Raw genomic sequence first — 27025 nt, forward strand, 5'->3', positions numbered from 1 at the left:
CTGCTACTTTTGCTAATTTTTTTGTCAGTTTGAAACTAATGTAATTGCCAAATCTGGCTTTCTGGAGAAATAGTACGTCTGTTCTTGAAAGAGTAGAAAGTTAGGATCTCCTGTGTTGCTAACATCTGTCCTGCTCAAGCCAGTAAATATGCAGTACAAACTGTCAAACAGTATCAATGCCAAGCATTTGACATTGAACAGGTGTCTAACAATGTTGTGACACCCTTTCCAGTCCCTCTTCAGGTGGAAGAAGGTAGGTCATCACCTCAATCATATGCAGAGGAGACGATTTTCACTTGTCTTGTTTCCTGTTGTTTACCAATGACAGGAGTCTGGTATCTGAAACTGTGTGGCATCTCAGTTTGTGCCACTTGGCTTTGTATGAATGTTTAACAAACTTTAAAAGCTGCTATGACAAGTGACCTTTTTCACTGGTTGAAATACATGAAATATGATCCCTTTCATAGGAAAACCACAACCTACTGCATGGCCTACAGCCTCTGAAAAAATATTGTTCAGTATGATTACATAAAATTACTACTAATGAAATAAAACATATTTCTAGAAGTGCATGCTCAGTGGCAAGACAGTAAGAGAAAGATTTCAAGGGAGAGAGTAAAAACATTCTTTCCATATTGAGACAGATCCTGTTACTAAGAATATATTTGGAAGCCTTGGAGTAATGACTAGATAATACAAAAGGCGGGAGAGAACCAAAGCTACTGAAAATGCTTGTCTCTCTTTTTTAGTAATGCCTGATTTGCAGCTTTTTGTATTACCTCTGGTGTATAGAGGCAGGCAGCAGACTTTTAACAAGGTTAAAAAGACTAGATTATTTCTCTGTCATTTTTTGCAATGTCAACAGAAACAAGTTGGGAGATACCTATGCTTGGAAATAAGTCGTGTTATGAGACTGGGAATTTGACAGCAAAACAACTTGCCAATATCTAGATTACTATGGAGCTCTACTACTACTATTACTACTACTACTACTACTACTACTACTACTTCTGTTGGTGTACCGTTCTTTGATTAGGTACTTCAGCACGCAAGGGTTCACTTGCCTGCTTCATGACATGGAGTAATGTATTAAAGAATTATAGAATCCTTAAGGCAGGAAAAGACCTTCAAGATCATAAAATCTTGATGCCAGTGACTTAGCATTTCTAACCCATATCCCCAGTGCCACATCCACATGCTGTTTGAACATTTTGAGAGTGGTGATTCCACCGTTTCTGTAGGCAGCCCATTCTCATGCCTGATCATGTCAGTGAAGAAATTTTTCCTGATATCTTTAGGAGAGCCACAGTCTTAAGCTTTCTGGGGGATAGACACAGTACCTTAGGGGCTGCCAACAGGCAATTTAGATGTGCTATCATATCCAGTAGTTCCGGAAGTTTTGCAGGCTGGAACTGAGTATAGGATTCAGTAACTTCACAGAGGAGTTCAAATTCATGTCATCTTTACTCCTCTGTTCTGAATCCTAAATAAAGGAATTTCAAAATCTACACATGTGGAAGAAAATACATATTTTGTTCAGGAACAAGTGCATTTTCAGGCAAACACTGCCTGAAAATACCTGAACTTACTACTAGAAAGTAAGTGCCTTTTATTAGAAGATCTTAAGAATAGTCAGATGGAGAAGGTTTATTTGAAGATGCAGTTAGAGGCAGGAAGAAAACCTGTAGATTCAGGAAGGTCCTTTTGACTACAGAGAAACAATTCCTGAGCTGTTTTCTTCCTTGTTGTTATTTCTAGGTCACTTTGCCTCTTCACATTCCCATTCCTTCTTCTTTTTTGTCATCTCATCTTTATAGGAACAGATGCATTGTTCTCCTATCAAAGAAATGCAACAGATTCCAAAACATTTTTGAAATTCCTCAAACATCAGAGTTGCCATTCAAGTAGGACAGAATTCCTCAGTTTGGTGCTATGTCTAATAAATTCTATACAAGCTCTCAAGGTCTGCCACATAAAACTAGTAACTTTTTTTTTATGGTTGTTTCTGTTTCTTTGGTTGTTGAACAATGGTTGATTAAGTACACAATCTGTCACATGTCTAATAAAGCATTATCATTACAATGCTTTATTAGATTGGCTTCCTTTGTTGTTGAGGCCTTAGAGCCCTTATGCTGTAGTGTATCTCTTGCTCCAAAAGGATGTAAAGCACAGTGTTATATAAACCCAAAATGTTTAGGCAGTTTTTACACAGCTTCAGAGTTCCTGAATGGCAGTATATTCCTGTCTGTATTTTTGACTCGAGTTTCTTGAGTCAACGTTTTAGTTTTGTCTTTCTGTATTTGTATCCTCTTTAGTGGAAATGAAAGTCTTTCTTGTGAGGACCAAAATGGGGTTGGTAATAATAGCGATGAAACGAAGAAAAGCCAGGTTATAGTATTGAAATTTATTTCTTTGATTTCTTTCAAAGTGTGGATATATTTGAGACACCATACAGAAGGAAAAGGTAAACCTTTTCAGGAGAGCTACTTTGCTGTAGCAGCAGGGAGCTGCTATGTTGGAGTGCATTAATTTGCCAAGGGTACTGTAGCCAGGCAGATTCAGGTGAACTGGCACAGTGATGTTTTAAAATGGTATAACACAGAGCAGAAGTGTATGAAACAGATACGGGGAAATGGAGGCAGTACGGGCAGTGAAGAGCACAGAAATGCAAGAAAGTAGTGTTCATTGAGAGCTATCTGAAATCGAGTTGAGCCTGAAGAAATTTTTTGGAGTAAAACTGAAGATGATTATCATGGAGGAAAATGATGGAGGAAAACTCTGAGAAGGGTTATGCAACATGATGCAGTGCTTTTTTTTCAAGTACTGAACTGTCATTCTGAAAAGCTCTTGAAAATTCAACTCAGTTGTAATTTGATTTTACTTTCTTAGTGAAATTGCTTTAGAATTCACATTACCATTTCAAACTGCAATTGTATGCTTTTGTGGCCTTCAGGAAGTCACAAAGCACTTGAACTATCCTTGACTTTGACATTGAGGTCTTTGATGCTTGTCTAGGATGATGTTTAAGTAAGTTGTGTTTGCTGCGTTGAGAAGAGAACGTTTTTCTCTGAGGGACTGCATTCCAAGGGTGAGCCACCGACCAATAGCAGATCTTTTGAGGAAGTGTGGAAATAGTAAGGCAGAAGAAGGATATGACTCTAAAAAACTTCCCAAATTACCCAAAAAAGGTATCTAATATGTCTGTTCTTATGGATGGACAGATTAAATATATTTGTCAATGCAGAGCATGTGATGTGCAGTGCTGTAACTTAAGCACTGCAGTGAGGCATCAGATGGTGGATACTTGTTCTCAATTCCTTCTTTCCTTCTTTGCAATAAAATAATTTGTTTTCAAAATAGTCTAATCCCACCTGACAGACTGCTCGCTTTTTACAGTGATGTGGCTTTAGATGCTGGAAAAATAAATAAAAAAGGGAATTCTGTTCTTCCCACTGTTTTATTAAGCAGTTCCGTAATGTGCTTTCATCATTAGCCTTTTTCCTTTTCCCTTGTTTGTGTGGTTTTTTTTGGTTTTTTTTTTTTTTTGGTTTTTTTTGGTGTTTTTTTTGTAGTGGATATGGAAATAAAAATTGTAGACCGAACATGGATCAGCCTATAAAACTGCAAAAATAGCTTTGCATGTCAAAACCAAAGAGCTATAATTTTAGTATGCGTCTTTATATGCAGATAAGCATGTCCCATTTGCAGGCTTATATGAAATTCATATGTGTGGAATTCTGTCAAAAAAGGTTGCAGGAGTAGGGCATGTTTGGGTGTCAGGAAGACTGCACACTGTTACCACTGGAAACAACATCCAGTAGTGTGCTTGTCATGGTTTGACACTGGCACAATGCCAGTGCCCCATGAAAATATACTTCCCTGGTGTTTGCTGTGAGATGTGACCAGGAAATAAGCAAAGCAGGCCTCTACCTTAGGAAAAAAAAGTTTATTAACTAAACTACAAAAGGAAAACAAACCACACACACACACACACACGCACACACCTGGAAAATGAAAACTCCACAAAAAGCATTTCCTCCTCCTCCCCCCACCACATTTCCAATACATCTTCCAAATTTCAACTCTCCATCCATCACCCTGTAAATACTCAATTCCAGTCCATCAAGAGGAGAGGAGTCCTTCTTGGGGCCATGGTGACCTCTTCCTTGCATGCCCAGCGCTCCCACCACTGGACAAGGAACAGAGCTGCTTCAAGGGTTATCCTTTTAAGGGTGCTTTGACCAGTTCCAAAAAAAGCACAGTTTTCTCTCATCTCGGGACCTCTTGTCCCCCCCATACTTGTCTACCCCCTGGGGCCGGGGGGTCTCCAAAACTGAACCCTCTCAGTTCTGAGCCATCGCCTCCCCCCTGCATGCAGCCTCTGTGTCGCGAGGAAGCACGGTTCTGTCCATGGCTGTACCAAAAAGAGTCCAGCAACCAGCTACTCCATCATCTCTTTCCGGCCTCTTCTTCACTCTCCCAGCCTCACTCACTGCTCCAACTGTCATTCACTTGCTCATTTCTTCTTTATCATCCACTCCATCTCCCCTCCGGGAAAGGTCCAAATGCTCTGTGAGGTCTTCATTGTCTAGAAAGGGGTTAACAAACTTCTGCACGCGGCCAGGCTCCTTCCCTGCTGCACTCACCCCTTCCCCCTCCTTCTCCACAGCCAATATCACTTCAAGGCCACAGGCCCCTACCAGCTTTCTCTCTCATCTTCTGGGGGCTGGGGGGTGCTGCCCAAATCCTCTCGGGGCCTCTCTCCCTCTGTCTCTCCTGGGGGGGCTGCCCAATGCCTCCTGGTGCCCCCCACCACCCTTCCATCCTGAGGGGTCAGGCCTACCTCTGCCGGGCGCAGGTTTCCTCTTCCCCGCCCAGCTCGAAGCCGGGCAGGGGAGGCCTTGCCTCTTTGCTGGCCGGAAATCAAAGAGAGAGCCCAAGGGAGTGCTCTGCTTCTAACCCCTGTGTTCTCAGAGGCGCATCCACCCTCAGTGGCCAAGCCTGGTGTCAATTTAAAATCTGGACACCTATTGGCCTCTGGCCACTCCATTCCCAGAAAACCTGCTTCCTGTAAACCCACGACAGTGCTGTTCTAGCAACAGGTCTTTGTATTTGTACATGTGTTAACATCTTCATATTACCTCAGAGCCTGCAAAATTAAATTATTCTTTGGCTTTGTGGAGGCAAAGTTTTTTTAAGAAAAGTACCTGTTTACATGGAATCAATCGCTATTTCCTTATTTGCATCTAATTTCTAAGCTTCCAATAGAATACTCTCTTCAGTTATGCATTTGAGGTTTCTTGTGTGAGTGGGTTTTTTTGGTGTTTTGTTTATTTTTAGAGTTTTTTTTTGTGGGAGGAGTTTGGGTTTTGTGTTTGGTTTTTTTTGTTAAAGAGTACTAGTGACCTTACTGAATGTAGAAGTGTTGAGAAGAAAACCTTTGGGCTAGAAAGGCGTCTTGTAGTTTGTGCCACAAAATGACTTTCAAGTTAAATTGACCTAAACTCTATGAAAACTACCATTCCATTTCTGCCAATGGTTTCTCATAAAACTCCTGGATTTTTACCCAAACACTAAGTCGTTATGAGCATTCTGAGTTAAGGTTATGCTTTGGTGTCATTAAACACCACCTTCTTGGGCACTGTGGGGAGTAAGTAGTCCGAGTGCTGGAGATAATGTGTCTTGGAGCAGAAGAAGGCTTGGTGCTGCTTCCTTCCTGCCTTGAATCTTAGTACAGGGAATCAGCTGCCTTCACTCTGCTTTCTGAAGTTGGCAAATAAAATAATGTAGAAGATGATGGCTGATATTCCCACAGGTGGAAATGTGGGGGAATGCTCTACAAAAAAATAAAAAATCCCAACATTTTCAGGGAGTATAAAATAAAAATATACTATATATAAAATAGGACACAGCCATACTAACAGAAAGATGGACGAGGTGACCAAAAGGATTCTCCCTGTAATTTTTGATTGTAATAAAATAATTTCTTAACAAAAAAAAATTATATATATATATATACACATGAAAGTAGTAAGGGACTGTATGTGTGCTAGTGACCGTAAAATCTATGTTGCTCTCAATTCTCTTCCTCTGTCTGTGGCCTGCACGGCACCTGGAAACTAGTTCAAAATGGGGCAGGAAATTCTAGGCCAAGGAGGAGAAGATTACCTCTGGAACAGGCATCAAGGACAATAGCCTATTGTGGGGGGTTCAGTTTCCTTGACTGTTCTTGTTAGAATGTTGGAGATGTTTTTAATACTAAATGATGCTTAACTTAAGTGGTATTTTTTGCGTTTAAAGTAGATACCTATGTCAGCAATTGTCAAGTATCCTTCAAGGCTAGCACAAAAGCAGTAGAACAAACTGTGATTGTAGATTGAAACCTTAGAAATAAAAACAAAGCCAAACCCCTTTCTCCTTCTGGCAATTGAGAATTGTGTTGATTCTCTCTCTAAATATATCAAACCCCCAAGTGTGTGGTTTTTTTCCTGTAGAGGGTGAATGAAGTTCACATTCTTACAGTTGTGCCGGTATCTTTGTAAAGCTGTGCTGCAAAATGGAGCCGTGAAACAAATTAGAAAATGAAACAAAACTGATGACCTGAAGGTTTTTAGAAATTATGAGACCTTATGTTTCTGGTGGGATCTACAGAAAAATTGTACTGGCACTGAAAGGAATAGACTGATTTGCAGGTGGTTGTGAGTTGTTAGCAAGGAGAGGGGTGTGACAGCAAAGAAGATACAGCTTTAAGCTGTGCCCCGGTTTTTAACTGTTAACACTTCTTTTTCACAAAATAGCAGTCATCTCCCTTATTTTAGTAGGCATTTAAAGACTGTCATTTTGCTTTACAGATGTAGATAAAAGTAAGGCGCTTAAATATGTATGTTTGTCCCTTTAGTATTGCTACTAATGCAAAGATAGGTTGATTAAAACTTATTCTTTTCAGAGGCAGGAAAGATAAATTACTTGCATCGAATTTGTTAAAGTTGATGCATTGGCATTTCTTTTTAATTAAATCAGTTAGAAGGAGAAGAAGATAAATATTTTAAAAAGTCCCACAAATTAAAAAAGCAGGAAATTGCTTAGCACCTTTTTTTTTGTAATCATGTTTGTCCTTGTTTATCTGAAGTGCTATTTGATTAGATTGTTTTTCTGCTGTTAGTAGTGTTGTTCATACGCTCAACCTTAAAATGACATAATTTTTACCCCAAATAATTCACTTTAAAAGAGCTGTCTGTATAAAGTTTTAGAGATGAACATATATTGTGCTGCTTTAAAATAATACCTGTTTTAAAATAATTTTCCATTGTGTCCAAACATAAACCAAAGAATACAATAAGAAGAATTTGATATGTAAGTGAAGTACATAGAACTAAAAGGTACAGGTGTGAAATAGCAATGATAAGAAAGAAAGTCTTATGTGATTGTAAACAGCATGCGTTATGAAAGAGAAAACAGGAGAGGAAGAAGAATGGGAATTAAGGAAATGTCAACGTGGACCACATTTAGTGTAAATATTGGGCAAATTAGTAATAGATAGATAGAATGAATCCAAAACACTTTGGGTTAAAGGATTAAGAGTGACATGAAATGTATGAAATTGATCAAGGCAGGAAATGAATGGCTGAGAATCAAACTCCTCTTTGAGCTGCAGGAATTAGCCTACCACTCTGTTCTCGCAGCTAATAATTGGTGTGTATCTAAGGGAGCTAAGGAAATAATGGATGTGAGGGATATTCCTCGTAATATATCCAGTGATTAAAAAAAATAAAAAGAAATTATGAAAGTGTCCAAGAAAAGCCAAAAAAGGGTTGCAGTTATCAGGGCAACTGCAACTGAAATGAAGAGATTCTTGTCTATGATTATGGTGATTAATATCAAAAGGATTTCAATATATTCCTTTAGTATTTTAAGTAACATTTTCAAGGCGGGGAAAAAACTGAGTACATCACTGGAAATGGCTAAATATTTGGTTTGGAAGAAATGGTTTCAAACTTTGAAAAGTTTGAAATTTGAAATTTTCACACTGGGAAAGTGCTGTCCTCAGCTAAGATGTGAGAAGTAGACATTTGTGGGGTACATGTTGAAAATTCTCTGTAAAGCAAAGTACTTGGACTTGCAGAGGTATCCCTGCTTTAAGCGGGGAATCTGGGGATGGTTGGGCCAGATGGCTTCCTGGGGCCTATTTTCAAGGTAAATTTTTCTCCAGTTATGCAGAGATTTCATTTATGAAAATGTAAATAGGACCTTCTAAAGAACCCTGAAAAAGAGGCTGAAGAGATTAATGGAAATTTTGTATTTAATCTGCCCTGTTTTGCTTAAACAAGAATAGTGAGGTAGAATGTGCAGGTTCCAAAGATGAACCTTTTGTGCAAGGTGCCTAATTTGTTTTGACTCTTTCTAAAAACCATGCCGTATTAGTCAGTTGGTCACATTTTTCATTTTGAGTTTCATGTTAAGGTGTCCAACTGAATTTTCATTAGAAATGCTGCTTAATGGGACATGTAAAAAAAGAAAAACAACCTATAGCATTGCAGATGAGTTCTTCAATGGAATTGATTCTCATTAAAAATCACTCAGTCTCTATTAGATAATGGAGAATAACAAGTAGCTCATAACCTGGCAGACTTGGGACCTCTGTCAAACATTAATCAGTAGTATGATAGTTAGCATAGCCTGGCATTATAGTAATTGTGTGAAACATGCACAATAAGGAGCAGTTTGACAAGAATGAGCATCAAAATAAGGTAAAAGCTGTTTACAGGATAAAGGACCAAAGGCAATACTTGTTCTGTGCCTAGAGTGCAAATTCTGTGGAATTCCATATTTTATGTTATGTGAAAATAGTATTTGGGTATATATTTATGGTTCCAGTTACTCTGGGCATGGCTTGTAGTTTAAAAAACAAACAGCTTGAGACCTGGATTCTGATCTCTCGTGACTCTTTATGATTATGGATTTAGTTTATTTTTACTAGAGTAATACTAGGGATTTAAGTTTGTTTAGTACCAATAAGTAGAGTAGCATTTAATGGAAACATTTTTCTATTTCTTCTATGAGACTGTAATCTGATTCTGCATTTTACAGTGAGTGAGGCATGAAGGTTAAATATTAAAATTAATTAATTTTTTATCCCTGAAAATCTTCAACATTTGTAATGTTGACCTTAATTTTTGCTGCATATTCCTTTCTAAACTCTGCAGTGTTCTGGAGAAAATACATTTTTGTAATTGGTAACTTATATGATTAATTTCCCTTGGAAGGTCTGAAATTAGTGGTAGATTTGTTTTAACTTGTTCCTTTGTGTGTAAATAAGATTAGCATTTGTAAATTCCTTGCAGCCATGATCCATTTTTGTTGTGCTTAAAAATAGCAGATTTTTGCCACAATTGGAAAATGTTCTTCAGACTACTGCTAAAGGCAGTTATTGATTTTAGTCCAGCACTTTCATATTTCTTCATATCAGTGTTCTAACCTGTTTACTGTTATGTCTTGAATTCTCTGCTTTCTTTAGACGCTAATTTTAATACGATGCTAATGCTCTCTAGAAAAATCGTGGAAATGCTGTGGAAGTTTTGGATTCTGCATAGCTTTGCCTCTCTTTTTCTCAAGTAACGAGCAGCAGCGCTCCTTATTTTAATGCACTGGCTGCTAAAATTGCATCTTGACTGTACTTCAGTGTGACAAGCTGCGGACCCAGTTAACACCTGTGCCCGAGCTGGCGTGTGCCATGGGCAGGCACGTGCCTGTGCTGTGCCACCAGCTCAGGGCTATCAGCACACACGGCTGGCGGCTGGAGCCATCGGTGGGGTGTGCAGTCCCAGAGCATCCCCTGGCACCTGGCACTATGCCTGTGCCTCCACAGTGCCTCCACAGTGCCTCCACAAGCAACTCGGGCGTCAGGAGTGTGCTGATGGGGCTTCCCTTAGAGGCGCAGCCAAAACACGACACTTCTTTCAGTCCACTGCAAACACCACCAGCTTGAGGGTAGTGTGTGAGGGCGGAGAAGCTGGGCAGTTTGCTGGGGAATGTGGAGTAGTGCATGGCTGCATTTCTGTGGCATTGCTGAGTGGTCTTTGTAGGATCACTTCATAAACCTACTGAAGGTGTTTGTAAAACAAAAAAAGTACTAGCCAGTTGTTGGACTGAATTCACATTTAGTTTTCGGAAAGTGTAAGGAACAGAAAGATGGTAGTAAAATGTTACATTGCTATAGTTAATAAATAAAAAAAGTTTTTAGAAAGTGTATTATAAAACAAAAAATATTGATTATTATTAGGCTAAGCTTGGAAGCAGGATTTTGCTTGTTTTTTTGTTTTTTTCTTTAACTGTGGTAATCTGCCAGTGGAAGGTGCTCATCCTTACATGCAATGATTGCTGGTGGTAAAGTTACGTTGTGCTTGTTACAATACATAGTGGCAATAGTAATGCTGTTGCCTTCCTGACTTATTTATCCTAATAAAAATTATTTTTTTATTTAAAGTAGAAAAGAATCACACACCGAAGTATGTGCCCTACATCCCTTTGGGTCTTGTTTCTTTTGTTGATTAAATTCTAATATTTAGGCTTTTGAAAAGTTTTGGAAATGCAAAATTAATCCTTTCTTTCTTTATTATATGAAACAAATTTTGCAGTGAAAGAGGAGTTGAGGTATTATTTTTTTTTCTCTCTTAATGCTCTTGTGAATTAGTAATGGAAACACTTTTTTCTGAGAACGTATTTTCGCATAAAGTCATAGATTCTAATCTAAATTTTCTATATTATTCCTAAGTGGTTAAAAGTTAAAAAAAAAAATCTCAAACCAACCTGAATTCTGTAATCTGAAACAGACTAACAGAGATAAAATATTAGCAAAAGGTCATGCTGCATTTTGGTGGTAAGCTCAGAAATAGAGCCCAAGCACTTTCTCCTTGGAAGCAAGGTGTCTTAATTCTGCTTCTTGTGAACAGAAGGGAGCAAGGATATTTGTGATGTGTTTTGTAACAGTTGATGAACTCTGAACTATTCTTACACAGTCAGATTCTCAGAAGTAATAAGCATGTCTGAGGCATAGCCATATAAAATAAGAAATTCACACATGCTTTTATTGTCTTTAATCCTGTGCTGTAACCATTTTGTAGGTCTGGACTGTGTTATTGCAGCTTGCTTTTTTGTTTTACTTTTAGCAGTGCAAATATGACATGCAGAGCAACATGGTGGGGGAGTAAAGGAGTGGATTTTGACAGTCATGATGTTTATTGCACAGTTAAAACAGTGTGAATGAAACTTTAGATTTGCATCTCACTGGGGCTATCTGTTTTAAGTAAGGTTTTATGAAAGTGGATAATCTGAAGAAATCTTAAAATCACTGGGTGTATTGCCTTGCTTTCTCTAAGATTTGCATTTACAGTGGCCATTTATGCCTACCTCAGAGGAAGAGCTTATTTACAGCTTCTTGTGGCATGTGAGTTGTGGTAACTTGTGACAAAAGTGAAAACTAGGCATAATTTTTAGACTAGATTTAATCTAATAGTTCTGTCTTTCAGGTCTTTGACTTGCAGACATATTCATTATTATTTGAATAATTTATTACAAACACTCTTATCAGGATATGTTATGTATTATTCTAGTAATTTTTCTGACATCATAATTTGATGGATAGCTTGCTTGTTGAAAGTAAAAAGCATGTTATTTACTTTTTCTTGATTAATTTTTTTTATGAGCAAGGGATTAATTAATTCCTTATGCTTTATCAGTCCAAGTGATCTAGTTTATTACATTATGTCCATGATACCCATGACCTTAGGAAAGCCATAACAATTCCAAATGACCTCTCCTGTTTGCCCATGTCACTTTAAAGGACAATCCTAATAGGGAAAATGGCAGCAAGCAGAAAGAAACATGCTACATGGGAAAAAAGTACCTTTTTCTTTCTTGTTTCTATATTTAGGTTGAAATACCTAATTTGTATTTTGAGAGCCCAGGTTTTTATCATCCAAGTAACCTAAGTAACCTGAATTCTGCATTTGGAATGTCAGTTTTAGTAATTGACATTTATATTCATTTCTGGACCACAATTCAGCCTCTTTGCAGTAATCAGAGAACTCAGTGCAACAGTTACTATGAGCGTGGTACACAATCTAAATATATTTGTGGAGGTGGTTTTATAGCTGTCTGTTGAGGCATACTGTATGACTTTGTCCTAAAAGATACTTTTAAATTGACATTTAAAAGGAATAAGCCCTTGTTTCCCAAATTTCAGTGTTTGTAAACAGGACATTGTGATTTAGTGGAACTGTGAATAATGTGGCAGGCACTAATATAAATTCTGGTCTAGTGGGTATTTTCGCCTAAATACAATAATAATACAATTTTTTTAATAATACAATTTGACAATCAATGAATCATAAAACATGGATGGAAGTTGGAGCAGAATTGTTGTGCACTATGGAGATACCTAAATATAATGTTACTGCTGTCATCAAAATCATAGGACTAGTCCATTGAATAGAATAATTGCATGCAGCACTGACTCAAAAGAAAACAGTTGTCTCTTGTTCATCTTTTTGCTGTGGCCTCTTTTTTTCAGTAGCAATTAGAGAGTGTGTTAAAATCAAGTGAAGTGTATCACTGTAGGGCGCATGTGGAGACTTTCTTTCCTAAATCAGATACTGCAGCTTAGCACAGTTTATGCAACCCAAGGTCGCATAAAAGATTTTATCATTACATTGTTTCAGACTTATATTTTAGCTTTTTCTAGTGTGTGAGCGTAAGACTCTACACCTTGGTTTTGTTTTCTTTTTTTTTTTTTTGTAGTAGTAGTAGTGGTAACGTAAAAGGTTAAGGAACATTTTACATCTAAAATTGTGTTTCTGATGAACTCCCATGTTCCCATAGCAATTTTAGTAACCACACGCTGTTTAACTGGAAGAGCAACTTGAGGATATTGCCTGGTTTCTCTCTACCTCCCATGGTAAACCTTCTGTTTGTTTTGTGAATTTAGTAGTCAGAGGTGCGTGGATAAAACTTGCTGTCTCCTACTTAATGACATTTCACAGCCAGCAAGGCTGCCAAACTGCTATACAACTTTCCTTTTTACTTCATTAAGCAACACAGAGGAACAGATCGCAACAATTATTTTCTATCGTAATGCCTCATGTTGACTGAAACACTTGAGTCTTAGAAATAGAGCAGTACCATAAAATAAAAGGCTTAAATGGGTGATGGACATCTTCACAGCTCCAAATAGGTCTAGTGAGTGAAAAAGTGCAGAGGCCCAGGTTAAGAAAACTGAGCTTTTTCAGATAAGCGAAGCATGACTTGAAAATGGTGAGTAAAGGTTAATCTATGTTTATCATAGTATATTATATTAGAGATAAAATTCAAACTTTTTTTTCAGCAAAACCACACTGAAGGAACAAAATGGACCTAAGTGTTTATGCTTTCCCCAGTGGTAACATTTGAACTGTATTGACACTTAAAATAATCTGTGTACTGTTTTGCAAAGAACGTGACTGTATCAAAAGTTCTTTAGTAGCTGTCTGACCAACCTGCATCTGTGATGCTCTAAGGATAGGGCAACAGTAGTCTTATAATCCTCTTCAGATACCAAAATGGATTGCAATATGAATTGTTTACTTGTGGTTATGGAGTTTGTGATTTCATATGTATATTTTGGTTTTCAAGAGCTGTAATTAAAAAAAAAAGAAAACATATTTCCTTCTTTCTCCCTGTCTTCTCTCCAACAACAAAAAATTGGCCCCCCATTCATCTATAATAGTGGTTTTGGCACATGGTGTTTTGTTTGTTAAAAGGCAAATAGACTCAGTGCTTGTGTTAGCCTGCCTTCAGGGGTTTTTTCCTTTCAGTCGCAGATCAGACAAAATGTTCAAGAAGAGAAGGTGAAGAGTGGACAGTAAGAAAGTGCTCTATGTGCCGACCACTGTATCCATTTGAAACACGACTGTGGCCTTGGGAGAAGCCTGCAAGTCAGTTAGAATATAATTTGATCTCCGCAGAATGTGATAGCAAATCATTAGTACATATATGTGTTTCAAAAGTGTTTTTTCTGTTGTACGTGGGCATAGATCACAGTTAATGGCTGGACTGTGGTGGTGGTGTTAATTGAGGTTGTGTCTTGCTGAGGACTTACTTTGCTTGTGAGTTCAGATTTCACTGGAAACTGGGCAATCATTATGATGATGCATTTGCAGAAGAAAAATTGCCACTTCAATGAGTTTACAGTGTGATAAATTGTGGACAGCACTTGGGGAGGGCTGGAAGATAGCCTGCTATTGTTTAGTGTTTTTACATTGCATTGAGAACAGATAGATTGTTACAGCAGAGGATAAATATATTATTGTGAGAGTTTTTTGGGGTTTTTTTGGTCTTGTGTCCGGTAAGGAGAGTAGGTTTTGGAGCTTTGTCCTTGTAATTTTTCATTGGTTGAAGACTTGTGTTACTACTCAATTTACATATTGATGGCACCTCCTGTCAGCTGCTTTCAGAGTTAAATCAGTAGCATGCAGATTACTTTGATAATACTATCTGAAAATATTCCAGAACACACTGCTGTGGGATAGAACACGCTGAATTAATCTTGCACTTGAAAATTAGACCTCTGCAATTCTGATTGTTTCTGTCCTTCAGACAAAGCAGGACGAAGACAAAATAGGAGAACTGACTCTTATAGAAAGCAATTTTGAAGTGTTGTCCCAAATTTCCACTATTTCTTTATTTGTGTTTGTTATTTTAGCCTGCTTATCACTTTAAATTTAGGTGATGATTTCTAAAATAGTGTCTAGGCTGTCAGATACAGTTATTTTGATAAAATAATTTTATGTCTGAAAATATGACATTTCATTGTCTGAGATTCTGTTACTTTTTCTGGCTTCAAAAATTTTACCCTGATCCTCTGGCCATTTCAGCTTATTTTTCCAACACAAACCTGAAATAATGAAAATACTGAATTATTTGAATTGAAAATATAGAAATTAAGCTTTGTGCAGCAAGGTGAGCCATGACTTGATAAGTAATCAATTTTGCTAATTCTGCATTGAATTGATTGTAGAGGAAACCACTGGGAATTGTCTTCTGCTATATTTTAGGATTTTCCCTGTATGATTTTCTGTAAGGAGTCCACAGAGATCACTTTGTTGAGTAATGGGTTAATGTAATTAGTTGAGTAGACATAAATTCTCCTTCTGCGTTTAAACTAATGAAACTGCAAAGAGGCTGATTGTATTCCCCTGCTGCAACAAGCAAAACCAGGAGATTTTTTGATGTGATTTTTAAGAAAATATGGAAGTGCAAAAACTTATTTCTGTTGCTATAGGAAAGGCATTACAGATGCCAACTCCTCATTAGGATGATACTCCATAAATCATACAGCTCTATACAACTCTACAATGTGTGCTGACTGACCCAGTACTCATGCAGTGTCCCAGAGCTGTGGTGGATAGAGTGGAAAAAGACAAAAGCGATGGAGAGCAAAAGGCAGTAAGTTTTTTGGACAGATGACGTACAGAATTTCTCCTGTTAAAATACTGGCTGTTGTTTGCCTACTGTATGTCTTAGTCCACTGCAAAATAGTCAGTCATGCTTAAGAAAACTAAAAGATGTCAAACCAGAACCAGACCTACCACTGAGTTTCCAGTTTATTTTTATTTTCTTGCTTCAGGAGGTTAAAGAAAATCAGCTCTTCTGCACCAGTAAAGGAACCTATAGAAACAAGTATGCAAGAGCCAATAATAATGATTGGCAGTGCAGTCTGTTAAGTAACAGAGAGATCAGGCTGAAAATGTTAAGCTTTTTAAATAGAACTTTTAATATCCCATTATCTTCTTAATTAGACGGTAAATCAGGAGTTGTTTTAATTACCACTAAAGGTCTTAAAGAAAAAGTATGAGCCGATACCTTATTAGTGTTACTGTGGTGGTTGACAAATCTGGAAGCACCAAGGACAAGTTGTAGAACCCCATTCATTATTAAAGACAAACTTAGTAGCTTGTAGGATACTGCGAACACACTACCAGTCAGTTTTCTTTGCTGTAAAGTTCAAGTGTATGCATTGTGCATGTTAGAAGTGTCTTGGCTTTGATTAACTCTGCCTGTAGGGAAAGAGCTGTAAGGTAAGAGGAACAAGTATACACGTGGTTTCTCACAGTTGCCGAGTTTTTCTCTGAGTGCTAAAGCTTGCTTTTGTATAAACTCACAGAATTATTATAAAGCAAAGCCTAAAAATGAAGGCAGTAAGGGTCTTCATTTTCAGACTTGGTCTTTCTTATGAATTTGTTATGCTGAGCTTGAAGTACTACATGCTTTTACAAGGTAAAAGTGGGGTTTTTTTTCCCCCACATTTGCTGGGATATTGCATTATTTAAGAACTGTTTTTAAAAATAAACCCAAGCGTATGAAAGGTGACTGGACATTGAGGGCTACAGTAACATTTGCATCACTGGTCTTCTACTTCCTTTTGCTACATTTGGGGTTGGAAATATTTCTGAGAAACACCGTATCTGAGAATCTTGGAATGTTTTGCCCTAATTTGATATTTGTTCAGTGCTTGCACAATACAGCTCAAGTGACATGAAAACTGAGAAGACATGAGAAGACATGATTTTGGGAGACCATGCAATATTTGCTTTAAGTGCTTATAGTGCTGCAAGCTTTGGTGTTTTTAACATGAATTTTTCAATTTGCCTTTATTCTCACAGGTTTCATGTGAGAATCTTAGATTACATTTCATCTGAAAAGGGGTGAGCTCTTTTTGAACTGAAACCTAAGTGCCTTGTTCAAAAGGAGAGCTTTTACCATGGTTGCCAGACATAAAGATGACAACCTGCATACTTGTTTGCAGTGTTTCTTTTAATGTTGACATCCACATAGCTATAACTGGATTACTCATAAGGAGTAATTATTTGCTGGAAAATACAGAATCTTTTCTTTTATGTAGAGAATGGTGGGTGAAAATGGTAAAATTGAGATGAGGATTTATTCCAGCTTTTTAAAAGGTTGAAACTTTCAGATCAGAGATTGTATTTGCATGTTGTCTCTGAGTCAGTTCAAGAAAGAAATAACATATTTATAACATCTGTTAATAAATATTTGATCAATTGAGCATTGTAAGGTCTGGAAGTTGGATAAAATACTGAAACATAGCTGGATAGCTATGCAACCATTCTTTATTTTTTATTTACAATCTGAAGTGATGATATTTAAAGTGCAAATAATCTACAGGTAAAAATCTGTTCCTGTGGAATAATGTAGCCTTTTTAAAATAAATAAATTTATAGTAATGTGTCAAGACAGTATTGAGAAAATAGACCCCAGCCACCTTCCTTGAAAAATAAGTAATAAATCATTCAGTATTACCATTTTTTAAAAAGTGAAAACAAATCTTAAACAATACTAATGTTCAGATCAAAGTGGGAATTTGTGGCACATGTGGCCATCATAAACCCAACAAGCATCTATTGTGTGGTTTCTTCTACTTTCTTGTATTTGCATTTAATTGGGTTGATCATTGTGAAGTGTAAAACTGGTTTAGGTATGAGGGATTTCTTACATACTGTAATTTTGAACTGCACATGGGAGGTACTGAACAATGCATACCGAAAGCTACATGTACAACCCATTTACTTTAGTGCACCCAATTATTTGCAGATAAAAAAAGGCAGTTTTAGTCTGGAAGACTGGTATTCATGCTTTCACCTCTGTGCAGTGAAGAACTGTCTGCTGTTTCATCAATGCCTGTTTCAGACAAATGTTTTTCCTTCTTGTTTCAGCCATTGCTGTCACTACCCACAGGTGATAAAGCAGTAGAAAGCAAACTTTTATCATCTAGAACCACTAAATATAGGAAAGAGAGAGAATGATGCATTTAAAATGCTCCTATTTAAGATATGTAAAGCAGAATTAAAATTTGGTTTCTTATCAAAGTGTAAGGCTTCAGTGCCTGAACTGACTCCAGAAGCAAAGCAGCAGTATATGTGAAGCAATGCTACTTTCAGGCAGGTTTAGCAACACACACCTAAGCTTCTTATCTTGGTGTCTGCCTTTCACAAATGCATACAGTAGCCTACTTAATTCTTGCAATTATTTTAACAAATTTCTAAATGCCTGCAAGCAGTGGCTGCTATGTGAGAAAAAAATTCACCCACAGCAAATCCAGCTGAAATGCAGATATAGGTTCATCAGCTTTTTCCTGTTGTAGCATCTTTTACAGTATTTCAGCTTAATTAGTTTCAGAACTCTGAAAGAACACAGCTATATTTCATGTCCATTGAAGCTTTCATATTTCTTTGAAGTTTTCACAGTGTCTATAAAGAGTGGGAAAGGAAATACTTAATGCAATTTTACAACAAGAATAAAATATTAAAAATAGTTCATAAGCTTAATAATCATAGGAAAAGGGTTTTTTCTGTTTTTTTTTTTTTTACTTTTATATGTACATTTTAGAATTATAGCTTTAACTTCCACAATTCTTTTATTAACACTGTTGTTAAGAATGTATAATAAACTATTAAAGAGATTTCTGAAATACAGCAAGGACATCCAGTGTTCAATACAATACTGATTTTAATTATATACTGTTCTTATCATGCATCTTATTCTAGCCTGTCTTCTTATTAATGATATATTTGTTGGAATTTAATACCATGGCACATGGTTTTGATTTTAGAGTTTTTTTTGTTTAGTTAGTTTTTCTTTCTCTTTAAGGAACAGTTTGGTCCTCCTAGTCAAATTTCATGGCTTCTAAGTTAAATTTCATATGAAATGTAGGGAGGAAAGATCATTATGATGCTTAAGTTTTCAAAAGGAAGAATCGTAGGAGGGAAGCCTTTCTTAGTAGCATCCAGAAAGCAGAGCGTATTGAATTCACTCGTTTTGTGCAGTATACCTTTGTTTTGGCATTTGTTATCACCTGGCAGTAACCTCCATCAGGGACTGTGATTTAAGGTCTCTGGTCTAGATGCTGTTAGCAACATACTGTTCATCTCCATTCTCTGCTATCTCAAAAGTATCACACCAGTCTTTACCTCAGAGGGTTAGTCCTGGTCAGTCACTGTAGGAGGCATCACGCTGTCTATGCAACAGCCTCGTGCCAGTGAGGGAGGTGTACTGGTGCTTCCTGTGCTTGCAGGTGGTGTCTTGGGGACCTACTCTGCCTAGTGGTTTTCTGTGCTTTAAGCCAGTGCTGTTTGGAGCAACTTTCCTGAGATGAGATTTTGTCCTTTTATATTCCAGCTTGAGGAAAAGGAGTATTGCAAAGGAAGAGTGGAATTAATATGTTTTACTTCAGGCTAAATATTGAACTATGATCTATGTAGTAATTGCAAATTGAACTCTGCCACAGGTAGTGATGTTGGTCTTGCAGAAGAAGGACATTATGAATTTTTTCTGGTCATGGGCTTGTGCTAAGTTATTGAACAATTGCTTTGGGTAGAATAGCAGTAGACCAGGGCGCTTTGCTGTGTGTTTCTATTGTTTGTAACAAATTGTCATTTTGCCTGTGCCATAACTTCATCTAAAAGTAATATATTTTATTTAGACTGAGTATTGGAGTGATACACATAAGGTAGTACATACTCAGGTACCTTGAAGAAAGCCCTGAGACTTGAAAATTGCAGTGGAGATGTAGCCAGTTTCTCAGAATATTTTGCTGGGGTGTTTCAAATATGAGTTTTGGACAGAACAAATTGCACTTAGAGAACAGAACAAAAAAAGCAGTCTGTTGTAAGGCTGTCATCTTGGGGTGTAGATACATATTTTTAGGCAGCTGATCTGAGATTGTCCTGTATATAGCCACCAGTAGGTAGTGGATATTAATAACCTGGACAGTTTTAACAGATGCTGTGATCAGATAAAGCTGTCTTGCGGTTGTATTACACAGTTTTTATGTCACTGAGTAATTGAAGCGCATGGAAGAAACCACCAGAGGGTGAATATCACAGCTCCTGATACCCTACAGATCCATACTGTGATTTAAATAATTGTAAGTGCCTAGTCGGATTACCATAGGGCAGAGCACACGTATAGCCTGTATATTTAACCTTGTGGTTCTTCATCTTGTGTAAATACTAATTTTTTATTTGTATTCTCTTGTATTGGTACTTTCACGTTTCCACCCACAGATGCAGGCTATGCTTTAGGAATATAGGGTAAGAGCTACACAAAAAATGATTAGATTTTCAATGTCACATTAGATTTAGAAGTTTGCTATATTTTTTCAGCCATTTTCCTCAATCATCATCTCTTTTCAAAAACTGTACCATTAAAATAAAATCCCTCTTCTTGATCTGTTTCAAAACTGATGGACAAGCCATAAATAGGAAAATTACGTTGTCTTTTTGTAGCTCTTACACTACCAGGAATGTCTTCCTCAGATTAGCAGCAGAAGGAAAAATGACCATGAAACAGAAAATTAGTGATGGTGTTACTTTTGAAAGGTAACTTTTAAGTGACAATTTCTATGGAAAACATTTTCATTTAAATTATTATTATTATATCTTCTTTGTTTGTTATCATGGAATCCTTCATAATGTTAGTTAATCGAGTGACTTCAGTAATCAAATATTTCTTGTCAAATAAGTGATTTTTAGAGAACTAGTGGAAATGCTGGTGTCTACTGAGATTATTGTATACTTCCAAAGAAGACTAAATATGTTTAAGCAGAGAATGCTGTTTTTCTTGAAAGGACAAATCTCGCAGAGAAAAGTTATTGCCAAAGATACTTAATATTCTGGTTATAGGTGAAGGGCTGTATGCTAGCAGGGTGGAAAAGGAATCCAGCATATATGTTGCTCAGTCTAATTATAACATTACAGATGGCCATTACATAAGGAATGCCTCCAAATCAATATCATCCATGCAGAGAGACTTCTAAGCGTATACCTGATCCTGAAAGAGCAGCAGCTTGCTGTTTTTCCCCAGGAATGTAGCACTTGAAGCAGCAAGGAAGACCTTCCCTTCCAAGTTACCTTCTTGGTTGTGCTGATTTGGTATTTACATTTGGTTTTCCCTCCCTGATCACCATGCTACCTTCCTTAACATGGTTTTCTTTTTATTGTATGCATGCATCAAGCTGAACCACATATTAGATGGAGACAGTTATGCTTTATTAAAAATGAATTATGTATACCCTTGTTAGGATTTTTTCATTACAAGGAAGAGAAGGGTGACTCAGAGATTGAATTTCGCTGAAAGGGAGTAAACCAAGCTAGCAAGGAAATAATGTACAGAAATCATAGTTGCCCAAGCTAAATTTGTCTTCAAGTGCCTACAGAAACTGGCAGTGAGCTTTCAATAACAGCTGTAATTAAGATTAGTGTGTTAGCACACTATCTGCAAGCACAGGCTCTTGCAAACTGGAAGGAAAAGTAACTGAGTAATATAACAGTAATATAACAGTGGTGGGAATTGGGCTAACAAGTTGCACCTTTTAAATGATGTTTAGGCCTAATACAGAATTAGACATTAAATAATTTATCATATTTTCATACTGAATGAAAATACCTCCCCACTGCTAGGTAAAGAGCTTGTGACCTTTCCTGCCCTTGGCAGTGCACAAAGAGGATTGTGTTTGTATCCATGGTTCTTATAGTTCCCATTTGTAACTAAGCATACACTTGTGTGATTAGTTATGTTCAATTCTATTACTATCCACTTTTAAAATGAAAAAAAAAATATAAAATGTTAGTTTGATGGTGCAATCTGCACAGGTTTAAGTAGTGTAGTCTTCTACCTAGTCTTCTGTGTAGTATGCACAGTTCTAGAATATATTGCTTTTTTACAGCTGACTGAGTAGAGAATTTTGAAGGGTCTGAACACCAGGGATTTTGGATTTGCCTATGCATCTGTCTTGCTGGATGCACGTTCATAAACTAGCCAGACTAATGCAAATAACTAATGTGCTAGATGAATCAAGGTAATATTAGAGGAAGACCATTGCTGGTCTGCTTGGATTTCTGGACATGTGTCTTTTCATAGCAGAATACTCTTCATTAGGATAATGTGAAACTTCTGGGTAGATCAACCAGTGTTTTTAAAGTGTGCTGCCCCCCATTTGAAAAAAGTAGGTGCCCTGCTAGGTTGCTATGCGTAGGTTCAAATAAGTATTACAGATTTAGCATATGGACTAAATTGAACATAGTTAGGCATGATACAGATGGCAAAAGCACATTTCAAGCTTTTACCAGGTCCCTCTAGTTGCTGGGTTGCATGATCTCAGCTACTTCTAATTATGTAAAGCTACTAAACAGCTAGTACAGTCTTTTCATGTGTTACAACTTTAATGCACCCTCATTTATTTTTTTATCTTTAAATTGGGACCTTATTTTTAAAATGCGTTATCTTTTTACCATTTAAATAATGAAATTTATTATCAGTATGATACAGTCTTTGTATGTAATGATACATTGCATGACAAAGTTACGTTTCTTGAAAGATTGAAATCCTTACATAAGGTGCTCACAATACCAGGAGCTTGCTTATATTAAATAGTGTGGTTAGAGTGCTTGGCTTGTTGATTTAGTTTGTTCTACATTGCAGTACAGAGCAGCTGTTAGTTTATTACCATCTTTCTATGGGATTACAATATAAGGATGGGGAGAGAAGAAGCTGGAATTGGCAAATTGGTTAATTATGTAAAACAGCATGAGCTACAAAGTTGTTGTCTGGTGCTGCTGCATTGGGATGTCTTGCAGACATCAAAGATACCCTAAGTTTTTATTTACAGGAGAACCTGACAAAACCACCTCTGCACCTCTGGTGCACTAGTGGTTAGGTCAGAAAAGGTTGGTATTTTGGCCTTTCAGCTAGAGTCTTCAGGCTGAAGAATACCTCAGAGTAAGGAGGTTTTGTAGGCAAGTGTGTGCAAATGGTTTTTCACACTGTATGTATGAAAAGATAATATTTGAAAGAAATGGCAGTCAGAAAAGTGGTATGTGACTTGGAATATGAGTAAGGCACAGGCCTATAGAAAAAAGGACTTCTGAGACCTTCTGGCTTTCAGCAGCAGTAGTATTGTTTATAACCAAACCAAAAAGCATCTTGCTCCTGGGATGTTCCTTGCCGTGACTACTGCTACTAAAAACTATTCAGTGTATTGTTCACCTGGTGATGAAGGCTTCCAGTTCCCAGCACCGCTTGTTAATACCCACTTCTTGTGTGCCAGTGTTGCCTGTAGCTTAAGAGTTTTTCTTCTTCCCTTTTCTTACATCCCTGGTTTGTTTACAGAGACTACTAATTGCCTCTCAGCTTTCATTTTACTACACTAATTAAACAAGCCTCCATTGGTATCCTCTTTATATTGTCATCTCTTTGCTTGTGTGGTAGTTGTAGCTTTCCCCTACACATGCTGGAGCTTAAATCATGAATTTTCTAAGAGAGGTGGCCAGAACTATTCAGAGAGCTCCTGGTGAGATCTTACCAGTTTCTTGTAAAACATCCCCATCTCTACTGAAAATTTGTCCCTTGATATAGCCGGATTGCATATGTCTTTTTGACATCTGTAGCTCTTTGACAGGTTGTATTCATCCCAATTGATTAATACATCTAAGTCATTCTCCTGCTTTATTATTTTGACTTGATGATTCGCTAGTAGAATTACAGTAGAAATTTGTCCTGTTCCCAGAATGCTTGACCTTGTCTTTGTGCTATTGTATTTTGTCATTACTATCGCTTTGGTCCTTGAAGGCTTGCACTGTGATGTTCTGATTTACTCTGTATTGATACTAGTTCCAATTTTATTATTTTTTTAACCATCATCAAGTATTATATTTATGATCCGGGGCTTTTTCTTTATTTTTGCTATAAGGTAATTTCTCACAATGGTTTGTAAGGAACTCCACTCTTAATCTCACTTTTAGTTCAATGGTTTCCTTCCACATTGCAGTCTCATTTTTCCTAGAAAAATCCTTGCTGTCTTGCATTCAGTTGGGTTTTCTGTATCTTACTTACTAGTGTGCCTACAATATGATATTTTAAGATTTAGTGAAGTACCTGTTTTTGTAAGACACATTGATTTCAGCAGTCTAAATTATTAGTTATCTTCAAAATTACTTACCCTGGGCTATTGTGCTTCTGTGTGTGTACATAACTAAGTCCAGCCATTTTTGTTTGGGTGAGAATCTGTTCATTAAAATGCAATATGAAGTTGATGAAAATGCTAAATGAAGAAAATTAGGTTCTTCAGTGTCAGAAGAACCATTAGTGACCCTTAGCAGTCTCTCTGAATTTCTTATGAAGTTTTATGAATGTAAAATGTGATTATTTGTAAGCTTATCTGTGCCTTTTTATGAGACCTTTAGTTGTAAGACAGTCTAGGCATACTTTTCAAAAGTGTATTAGGTAACTGGGAACCCTGGTGACACTTCATTTTTGGATTGTAAAATTAATGTAGGCTCAGAAGTACATTGAGTTCCTGCTTGCTTCATGCTGAGAGAAAGAGGCAGAGCATTTGACAAAAATTTTTGTAAGATACTAAGTTTTCTTTTTTATGATGAAAAGGAATACCAAGGACATTAAAAAAAAATAAATCGTGAATATTCCACCGGCAGGCCATCCACAATATTACAGAACACCTTAATACACTATTCAAGCCTGTCTTTCTTGAATGGAAACATACTATGCAAATCTGCTGAAAAAGGCCTGTATTAGTGTATGCCTGCCTTAACCAACATGACTGTTAGACATGATTGTTAGATCCTATCTGTGTCAATCTTGCTAACCTTCATCTTGATAGTACCTGACTGTCTCCTTTGTATTTAAAAATAGAAATGACAGTCTCTCTCCCTCTGCCTTTTAGCTTGATTAGCTCATAGTTGAAGGTGTGAGACACTTGAGGGAAAAGCTAAATTGAAGGGTTGAGGCTCCCATTCTGCATGTGGTTAAGATGCATTGTTCTTCCAGGAGCAATTGCTGCCAGTCTTGTCTTTTGTCACAGTCACATGAAAGTCTTTAGTTTCAGTGCTTTCTGTTGTTTGTGGGTTGTGCTGGTGTGGAAGATTAAGGTTGTTGTGCTGATGGAATAGGGAATGGAGAGGGAACCCAGCCTTTCAGCAGCTGGTGCAGTAAGAAACACTGGGAGATGCTTAAGGCTGTGCTCAGGACACAGCAAAAGCTGCATCAGGGCAGTGGGTGCTCGCCCTCCTGTCATGTAGGCTTTCTAAACTCATTTATGTGTGAACTGTATTTCTGTTAATGTGCTCGCAGTGTTTTCTCACCATGATGATTTAAATAATTCAAGGCGGAGGTCAGGTATATGTGGTACAGTTTGTTTTTTGTCTATCATGGGCAGTGATGGAATGAAAGGTTACTGTCTATCGATGACTGTGAGTGGTCTTTCTCCCGTTTTTATCTTAGTGTTTAGTAACACTGACACCATCGTGTGATGCTAAGCAGCTGCAAAGAAAACATTACTGTACATGCATCTATACAAAAAAGCTGTTTCAGTGGTTATACAACAGAAATTGATAGGATAGTGTCTTGGTTTAGAGCAAAATTTTGGGAGAGAGAGAGAGAGAGTCCCCAGAGGGGCTCTAGTAGGAGGATAAATTCAATCGGCCCCTCCCCCCCACAACCAGTCCGGGAGAAAATACCTCCTTGAAGAAAAGTGGAAAAAAGCTGTTTATTAAACAATAGAACCTAACAATATTAAAACAATAAAACCCCTTGCCGCTCTAAAAGAGATGACCAATTGAGAAACCCCCCCCCGGTTGCAGCCCAGCTCACTCAGTCTCTTATCAGTCCTTCTGGTGCTGGAATTCTCGCAGGCCAGGCCCGGCCCGGCCCGGTGGCCACAGGTGTGAGCTGCCGGTGCTTCCCTGGGTGTTCAGTCCAGAGCAGGTTCCAAGAGGTCCAAAGAAAAGGAAAAGAAAAACCACAGTCCAGGGACTCTTCTTTGCCTCAGCCAGCTAAAACTAACCAAAAGCAAAAGGAGAGCTCTCTGTCCTGCCGTCTGTCTGTCCGCAGACAACACAGTCCTGGAGGAGGAATGCGGGGGAGTACGTGCAATGTCTGAGCGAAGAAAAAAAAAAAGAACTGTGCGATTCTTCTCTCCCCCCTTTCACTCTCTGCAACAAGTCTTAAAGGTGCAAAACTTATTATTATTCAGCATAAACCAATGAGACGATTTGGGGATAAAAGCATCATATAGTCAACCCAGGACAGATAGGTTTTGTGCCAGGTAAAGAGGCAGTGTTTGGACTGAATACTGTTCAAGGGAAAACTTCCTTAGGGGCATGAAAATATCTCTTCCTTCCCTGTACTGTATAGATCCTATCCAAAGAAAACAAAATGTGTGCTTAGTTCTTTCTCATGATTCCTCAAAATTATTTTAACACTGGAAATGACACTTGTCATTACTCTCTGGCTGTAGTCAACATTATTGTAATTACTTGATGTAATGAATGTTTTTTATGATTCCATAATTTTTTGCAAGAAGAGCCCTCTTATTTACATAATGTGAGTAGTATCCTATGAACAAAGAGAAAAAACAGATAAATTTACAGATAAATAAAACAGATAAATTTAATAAATAAATAAAAACAGATAAATTTAACCTCATTAATGTATTTTGAGTTCTCTATATTGCAAAAATGTAATTCAGGGTTTTGTCTTTTTGGTAACTGAAGATGTTTAAAAATACATGTTTCCACTTTGATATCATCAGATGAGTTCAAATGCACTAGGGTGAGTCTGGGGATTTTGTGCAGCTCAGGGAACGTGGGGGACAGTGTTTAAAAATGAGACAGTTATGAGAAAGAAACACTAAGAAAATATGAATGTGTCACTTCAAGCTATATGTAGAAATACAATCTATAGATATTCATCCCCTCCTTCAACCAAATATGCTTTTTTCTTTTGCCAACAAAGGGCCTTTAAGTAGCTGTGTATTGCTACATCTCTGTGTTGAAAATTATCCTACCCAGGGGCAGGTTGTGATCCTTCAGTGCTGTGTTGACAATTATGAAATGCAGGCCGAAGAGGGAGAAGATAAAAGAAGAGAACTTGGTGCATTTTCTCATGAGAGATAGGACCCAGG

At 37.4% G+C, this 27025-nt stretch overlaps 1 protein-coding gene across 1 annotated transcript in view; it reads left to right on the plus strand.

Moving 5' to 3' along the window:
* Positions 1–27025, plus strand: part of COMMD10 (COMM domain containing 10) — a 121765-nt gene that overhangs the window by 41292 nt on the left and 53448 nt on the right. The gene's annotated exons all lie outside the window — the stretch shown is intronic.

The sequence above is a fragment of the Geospiza fortis genome, unplaced genomic scaffold, assembly GCF_000277835.1.
Source record: "Geospiza fortis unplaced genomic scaffold, GeoFor_1.0 scaffold962, whole genome shotgun sequence".
NCBI lineage: Eukaryota > Metazoa > Chordata > Aves > Passeriformes > Thraupidae > Geospiza > Geospiza fortis.